This window comes from Penaeus japonicus, unplaced genomic scaffold (assembly GCF_977035675.1).
Source record: "Penaeus japonicus unplaced genomic scaffold, GWHDUDI00000001_assembly GWHDUDI00000008, whole genome shotgun sequence".
Classification (NCBI taxonomy): domain Eukaryota; kingdom Metazoa; phylum Arthropoda; class Malacostraca; order Decapoda; family Penaeidae; genus Penaeus; species Penaeus japonicus.
Window position 1 is genome coordinate 35,536,245 of NW_028234410.1, and position 7,500 is coordinate 35,543,744.

General features: G+C 52.5%; 1 protein-coding gene across 8 annotated transcripts in view; it reads right to left on the bottom strand.

The window, feature by feature from the left end:
- LOC122256053 (orphan steroid hormone receptor 2) overlaps positions 1-7,500 on the bottom strand; it is a 173,209-nt gene that overhangs the window by 44,360 nt on the left and 121,349 nt on the right. The window contains exon 1 of one of the 8 annotated variants that reach the window (XM_043020504.2): positions 4,932-5,071. The exons of the other annotated variants lie outside the window; for them this stretch is intronic. The gene's annotated coding sequence lies outside the window, so the exon portion shown is untranslated. Of the gene's footprint in view, positions 1-4,931; positions 5,072-7,500 lie in introns of those variants that run through there. 8 annotated transcript variants of the gene reach the window in all.

A 7,500-nucleotide genomic window follows, 5' to 3' on the forward strand; every position in this document is an offset into this window, starting at 1 on the left:
ATCAACAACCTCACAAGTGTGTGTGTGTGTGTGTGTGTGTGTGTGTGTGTGTGTGTGTGTGTGTGTGTGTGTGTGTGTTCGTGTGTGAATATGCGTGCTTCCTACAAGCTCCCAAAACACACTATTTACGCCGTCAAAGCGAAGCGACGCGAACAGCGCCATGGTTACGAGTGCCTGCCTGGCATCTTGGGTCGCCGATCTACAACCCGCCAATTCGACCTTTACTTCCTGGAGCTTAATTACGGGTTGAATAATGGTATTAAGGTTAAGCAATTTAAAAGTATCGCTCCACTACCCGGCACTGTGACGAGCAAGTTACATGAATGTTCAAACACAAACACAAACACAAACACACGTACCCCCCCCCACCCCCGCCCCACACACACACACAAACACTACAATAAAACGATTACTTGCCAAGGGTGACAGAAAGGCGGGCGAGGGAATGCCAATAAAGGATGAAAGAGAGTAAAGGGAGTTATACCATAGGCCAATAACGGAGATATATGAATAAAATAATTGGTCATTCTGGACGATATTTAAACAATAAATATATCTAACAACACCTGCCCTCCCCTACCAAGAAAGATCCAGCTATCTCATAATAAAATTTTCTGAGAAAATCAAAATAAAAAAGAAAACGACCAAGGAAAATAAACCGTAAAAAATAGCACAAAAATGGATAGAGAAACAGGAAAACAAATGAAAATAATAAAGAATGGAAACCAAAAATAGGAAAAAAATTGAACCCTTCTCCCCATCCCCCATCCCCCTTCCCCCTACACTTCTGAATCCTCCTTCAATCTACCGCTAAACCCATTGACGATCTCCTAGGAGGAAGGGAGGGAGGGAGGGCAGGGGGGAAGGGAAGGAAGGAGGGATGGGGAGGAAGGGAGGCATGGGGAAGGAGGGAGGGATGGTGAGGGAGGGAGGAAGGGAGGGAACGATGGTTGGAGGGAGGGAGGGAGGGGAGGTCTCATGACCCGAGTATTTTGGGACCATTGATTGAACTCTGGTTGGGATGCAGTTTAGTGGGGTGGAGTGGGAGGTTGAGTGGTGGGATGGAGTAGTAGGTAGGGGCTGGCGTGGAGTGGAGGTGGAGTGGGAGGTGCGCTGGTGTGGGTTGGAAAATGAACAAGAAAGAAAGAGATACAAAACAGATAAATGAATTAAAGAGCAAGAGAGAGAGAGAGAGAGAGAGAGAGAGAGAGAGAGAGAGAGAGAGAGAGAGAGAGAGAGAGAGAGAGAGAGAGAGAGAGAGAGAGAGAGAGAGAGTCTAAACTGAGGTCGTAGCTATGACGTCAAGTGAGAAAAACCGACACCAAATAACTTACAGGTTAGTGTGTGCGTGTGTGTTCGTGTTGGAGGGGGAGGGGGGGGGAGGTAAAGTGAGAAGGGGAGGAGAAAAGAGGGAGGGGGTGCAATGAAAATTCTCAACGCGTAATCCCCTCCCACACTCCCCCTCCCCTTAACCCCCCGCCCCCACTCCACTTTGAAGACCGTCCGTTAAGTATCCGTCAGCTACTTACAAGCCGCAAATAATTAACTTGTTATCAACGATGGTATGAAAGAAAGAAAAGAGAAAACAAAGGAAAATAAAAGAAACAAAGAGAAATAAGTGAGAAAATGAAAGAAAAGAAAAAATAAATTTAAAAAAAGGCGATTATGATCTTTCTGCCACCGTTTCATAGGGACTTAATTCGTATCAAAGGAAATCGGACAGAAACGCGGACCGGAAAGGTGGAACGCGGAAGGTGGATGCTGTCCACTCCACCACCGACATCACACTGCGTGGTTGGGAGTGGAGAAGGTGGAGGAGTGGCACAAGGGAGGGCGTGGAGTGTGTGAGTAACTGGAAGGAGTAGAGAAGGAGTGGGAGTAGAGAAGAGTAAGAGTAGAGTGGAAGTGGGAAGGTTGAGTGGGTGAAGAGGGATGGAATCGAGAAGTGGAGTGGAATAAATAAACAGAGGAAATGCACGAAGAAGTGGAGTAGAAAAGAGGAGTGGAGTGGAGTGGAGTGGAGAACTTCATCCCTCACTCCCTCTCCTCCTGCATGAGCTTCGTGTCATGGTCTCTCTCTCTCTTTTTTTGCATGCTGGTTTTGCATTCGCATGACGCTCTAATGGATGCCTGTACCTTGCATGACTCTTGTGCTTTGCTGGATGTCCTTGCGGTTACTGTTTTGGAGGCTCCTTTACATCTATGATTTATTTTCTCTCTCTCTCTCTCTCTCTCTCTCTCTCTCTCTCTCTCTCTCTCTCTCTCTCTCTCTCTCTCTCTCTCTCTCTCTCTCTCTCTCTCTTCTCATACTTTATATCCAACTCACACCTCCTCCCACCTCGTTAATAAATTAGTAAAGACTTTTATACCTCGCTTGCACCTGCCGCCCACACACCTATTTAATCCCCCCCCCCCTCCATCTTCCTCCGCCCGCAATCCACCTTCCCCTCCTCCTCCCCCTCCCTCTCCCCCCCCTTTCTATCTGTCTGTGAGGAGAGGAAAGACACTGTGTTTGACTTAATGAAAAAAAGAACATAAAGGGGTTCATTTTTTGGTATATCTACTACCCACGCATGCAGAGAATGAGGAAGGGGGAGAGGAAGAGAAGGGGTGGGGGGGGGGAGGTGAAAGGGGGTCGTACGCTACTGTTTTGGTCTTCAGGTCGTACTTGGAAGGTCGTGTGTGACAGTAGGTGGAGCATCGTGACGCTGATGGCGACGGCGGTGATTAGATGACAGTACTGGTGACTGTTGGCTGTACCGACTGACTCACGGGTGACTCTCCTCCGCGGAAGGGCTGCGGTAATGAGAAACAGGGGAGAAGGAGGTGGAGAGAGAGAGAGAGAGAGGAGAGGAGAGGAGAGGAGAGGAGAGGAGAGGAGAGGAGAGGAGAGAGAGAGGAGAGGAGAGGAGAGGAGAGAGAGAGGAGAGGAGAGGAGAGGAGAGGAGAGGAGAGGAGAGGAGAAGAGAAGAGAAGAGAGACCCTCGCCCGCGGATGGAGATGCTTAGACGAGCCAGCGGTCTGTGGGAAGACCGAGAGCGCCTTCTGTAGCTCCCACAAGGGAAGAGGTAGTTAGTCGCGGCAACCGTCCGTGGCCAACAGGAGTGCAGAAGTGGCGAAGGGAGACGAAAGAAGGAATAAAGGAGGGGGGAAGGAAGGGAGAGCATAGGTTGATAACAAGCGGGGGGAGGAAGGAAGGAGATTGGCGAGAGAGAGAAGGAGGAGCACAAGTGGATTACAGAAGGAGAGAGAGAGAGAGAGAGAGAGAGAAGGGACAAAGGGAGGAAGGAGGGGTGGGGGAGCATAGGTGGATAACAGGGGTGGGTGGGGGGGGGGGGCATGGTAGACTTCTAGGGTGAGGAGAAAAGAATGAGTGTCGCGTTCATGCTCAGCGGAGAGGACAGCCGAAGGTGGGAGTCAAACGTAGAACCTACCAATCACGACGTTCTACTGAACTTACAGCGTTCCACAGTCCGGTGCCGCGTGTCTCGCTCGAATCACCGAATCACCAGAAGAGGATAATCACATTCCCAATCTTCTAACATTACGGTTCGCTTAGTAAAGCTACTTGTTATGGCGCTTTTAGATCTGTAGCGAATTATCTAACCGATTGTTCGCGATGAATGAAACTAGATTTCTTTCCATCATTCATGAATAAAAAACGGATGGGTTCTCCGCCATGAAGGAATAGTGATCGACGTTTGTTTACATTAGTCTAGCAAGTGCGTTACGTCAGCGTCTATACGGGTTAGATTTGAAATCCGTATTCCTGACCTTTGCATGAAAAGATATAAACATATACGAGAGGGAGAGGGAGGAAGAGGGGGAGATATATACAGATATGGTGGAAGAGGGTGAGGGAGAAAAAGAGAGATGAGAAGAGGGGGCGGGATATATAGAAAGATACAAACAGACAGACAGACGAAGACAATACAAGCATATCTATCTCTTCGCGTAAAGCAAGATCAGGCGTGGTGATTTAGAGAACTTCACGAAATGGAACCGCGATCTCTCCCTTCCTGATACTATCATACATACTTCGCTTGCTTGTATTTTTTGTTGTTTTTTTTGTACATCGCGTGTCGAGCGCACACGATCCCGCCGCAAATATCCTTCGCTGAACGCCGACACATAAAATACTCATTTGCATTCGGCTTGTTCTAGCACCAGCGCTGCGGCCGAGCGGGGAGGGCCGTGCTCTGCTGGCTATCACATTCGGGTTTCATGTTAACCGAAGCAGCGGGGGGAGGAAAAGGCGTGATGGGCCACCTGTCGCTGTTCGAAGGTGGGGGCGGAGGGGGGAGAGGGGAGGAGGGAGAGAGGGGAGGAGGGAGAGAGGGGAGGAGGGAGAGAGGGAATGCGAATGAGGAGGAGGAGGAGGAGGAGAGGGAGGGGTATGGCCCGGATCCGACTGAAAATTCTCTCGCGAACGTCAGGTGCAGCTCCCGAGTTTTTCCCCGGCCAAGAACGACCTCCTGTGCTCCTGAAGGGTCTGACAACTCGCCCCGTCCTCCCTTGGTCTTTCACCAAGAGACGTCCCTCTGGGGTCTTCTGGGGTCCTCTGGGGTCCAGCTCGTCGTGGGCCCGCGAGTGAGCGAGCGTGAGCACAGGGAGCGTGGTTTCCGCGGTGTCCAGCGGTGACCCAGCTGGGGGAGCTCCGCGGCTCACCGCTGGCGCCAAGCACACGCTGGCGTCGGCGACGTGACTCATCACACGCCACCCTCTGCCATCACGCCACACATCTGCCGTCGCTGCTGCCACCGCCGCCGCCGTCACGATCACCTGCGATGCTTCCGTCACCGAGAGCACCGCTGACTCTCCGTTCACAACACAGTCACTCGTGTTACGGCTTTTCTCTTCGACATCATGCTAATGCCTCATTCCGATTCATCATTCTTATCACTAACAAGAAACGAACGAGAAACTCTTACCATCAATCACCACTAAGTATTCCGGATGTATCCAGCATCACCCACTGTCACTGCGCATCCTCGGTATCCAACCAAAGACCAAAACTTCCTTTCCTGCATCACTGTGTACAAAATCCACTTCGACTACACCTCGGCAGTCACCACCATCACAATGACACCGAAATCACAACACCTGCTAGCACTCGAGCACACCACACTCCACAGCACATCACAAGCGGCCAGAACAGAACACCTCACAGCACACAGCCCTTTTTCCGAGGCAAGAACCACTGCTCGCGAGTCCAGTCCAGAGCACTTCGCGGCACAGTCCTCACTTCACGGCGAGCGGACTCGTAGTGGTCGTAGTCGCAGCTCCTCCCTGATCATGGTCAAGGGCAGAGACCAAGACGAGCGAGACACCGCGGTGAACGCAAGACTCGAGGTCGCCTTCGCCCGGAGTGATGAATGAAGCTAGGGGGTTCGGCCGTTCCTCATAACTCACGGGGCGGGAGCGGACAGCCGAGGTCGCCAATCAAACGACGCAGTCCGGACACTCCTCCTTCGCCTCCCCCCTCCCTCCCCCCCATCCCTCCTTCCCCCCGTCCGTGTCACGCTGCGGCGCTCGGCCTTCGGGGAGACGGAGAAAGTCGCGCGACGGCTAACTGGAGCAACAACACCAAGGTCTTCGAGGCTCCTGTTCCCTGCAGGAGGTAGAAGGAGGTGGTGGCGTTGCGGTGGGGAGGAAAATGGGGAGATGGGAAGTCCGAAGGGAAATGGAATAAAGAGGAAGGAAGGAAGAAGAAAAACGAACTTCCGAAGAATAGATGGTCTAGAAAGATTAAAGAAAAACAAAACGAGGGAGGAAAAGGACAGGAGAGAAAGAAAGGTAGGAAAAAAAAGAGAATGTGAGAAAAACAAAAGAAGGGGGGGAATGAAGAGGAAAGATACTCGACAAACTCATCCAACAAAGGAAACAGACGCAGCGGTATCTGCCAAGAGCCGCTCACCAGAAGCCCCTCGTCGTGCAGAGAACCTCCTCAACAAGTCTTCGCGAAGTCCAGCCAGGAATCTCAACGCCCAACCGAGGTCTGACGAGGTGTGGCGGTCCGAGGCTCGGTTCCCCCTCGGTCGGTCACGCGAGCGAGCGGGGTCCGCGGGTGTAACCGAGGTCCAGGTCCCCTTCCCGACGCCAATCGCCGCGGCGGCGGACGGCAACAGTTGGCACCCCGGGAACGCCCATGAGCAAATTTTCTAGTTTCTGGTCTCGTTCTGGCCAGGTGCTTTGGGTGGGGGGGGTGCGAGGGGACGGGGAGGAAGGGAGGGAAGGGAGGGTGGGAGGGAGACCAGATGGCCTCGCGGGGTCCGTCCATGACCGCACAACGAGTTCGACATCATTGGGGAGTTTGTAGCGCGACCTCAAATTGGCCGCAACTCATTCTTCCGTCGGATCCAGGTTGTGCTCCGGCGAGACTGGATCGCGCTGCTGCCGGGACACTGGTCTGGTCTTGAGGGCAGCGACGAGGAACAAAAGAGGGACATTCCAAGCCTTACACTTGCATCGCACGCAACGTCTTGAGAGATTCTTAAGAGGTTCTTGCTCGTATCAACACATACAGAAACAACACATACAGAAACAAACCTACTAACAGCAATTACCAGTCGGGATAAAACTAGCGTGAAAGAGAAAGAGAGAGAAAGAGAGAGAAAGAGAGAGAGAGAAAGAAAGAAGGGGAACAAAAATGATTAAGTCTATTTCGAGTACCCGGAAAAAGGGCATCTAACACGCACTCGCCGCCACCTCCAATCAACAAAGTAAAGAGTCTTGAGAGAAAAGAGGGAGACGGGGGAAGAAGGAAGGAGGGAGGGAGAGGAAGGGAGAGGGAGAAGGGGAGAAGGGGGGAGGGAGGGAGGGGAGGGAGGGAGGGAGGGAGGGAGGGAGGGAGGGAGGGAGGGAGAGAGAGAGGGAGGGAGGGAGGGAGGGAGGGAGAGAGAGAGAGAGAGAGAGAGAGAGAGAAGGGGGGGAGGGGTGAGTCATAGGACCCAACAAAGCGTTCCCCCCATCAAAGACAAAATAAAAAGCGACGTTGAAACAAAACTGTCCCCCCTTCCCTCCTCCCCCCGTCCACCCCTCAAAGAAAAAAGCGAAGAGAGACGCAAACAGCTGGGCGAGCGAGGAGGGAAAACGAGGGCACAAGACACTCGGGTCGCGCCGCCACCAGCGCCTCCCTCCAGACAGCAGCAGGTGGCGGAGGAGTTCCCAGGGGTGATGGCTTACGAGAGCGGCCGCGGCGGCGACATGGGAACCCGCGGACGTCGGCGTCGTTAGCGCGCTCGCTCGCTCGCTCGGTCAGGCGCTCGCTCGGTCTCTCCTTCCTTGTGGCGGTATGGTCCTTGTTGATTGAGGGAGGGAGGGAGGGAGGAGGGATGGGAGAGGAGAAAAGGAGACTGATCGGCAGATAAGAGAGACAGAAAGAAAGAGTGAAAGAAAGAAAGAAAGGAAGAGAGGCAAAGAAACAAACAGTCGACCAGAAACGCAGAAATCTTGTGAAAAAAAAAAAATAAATAAACAACCCCCCAAAATAGAACAACA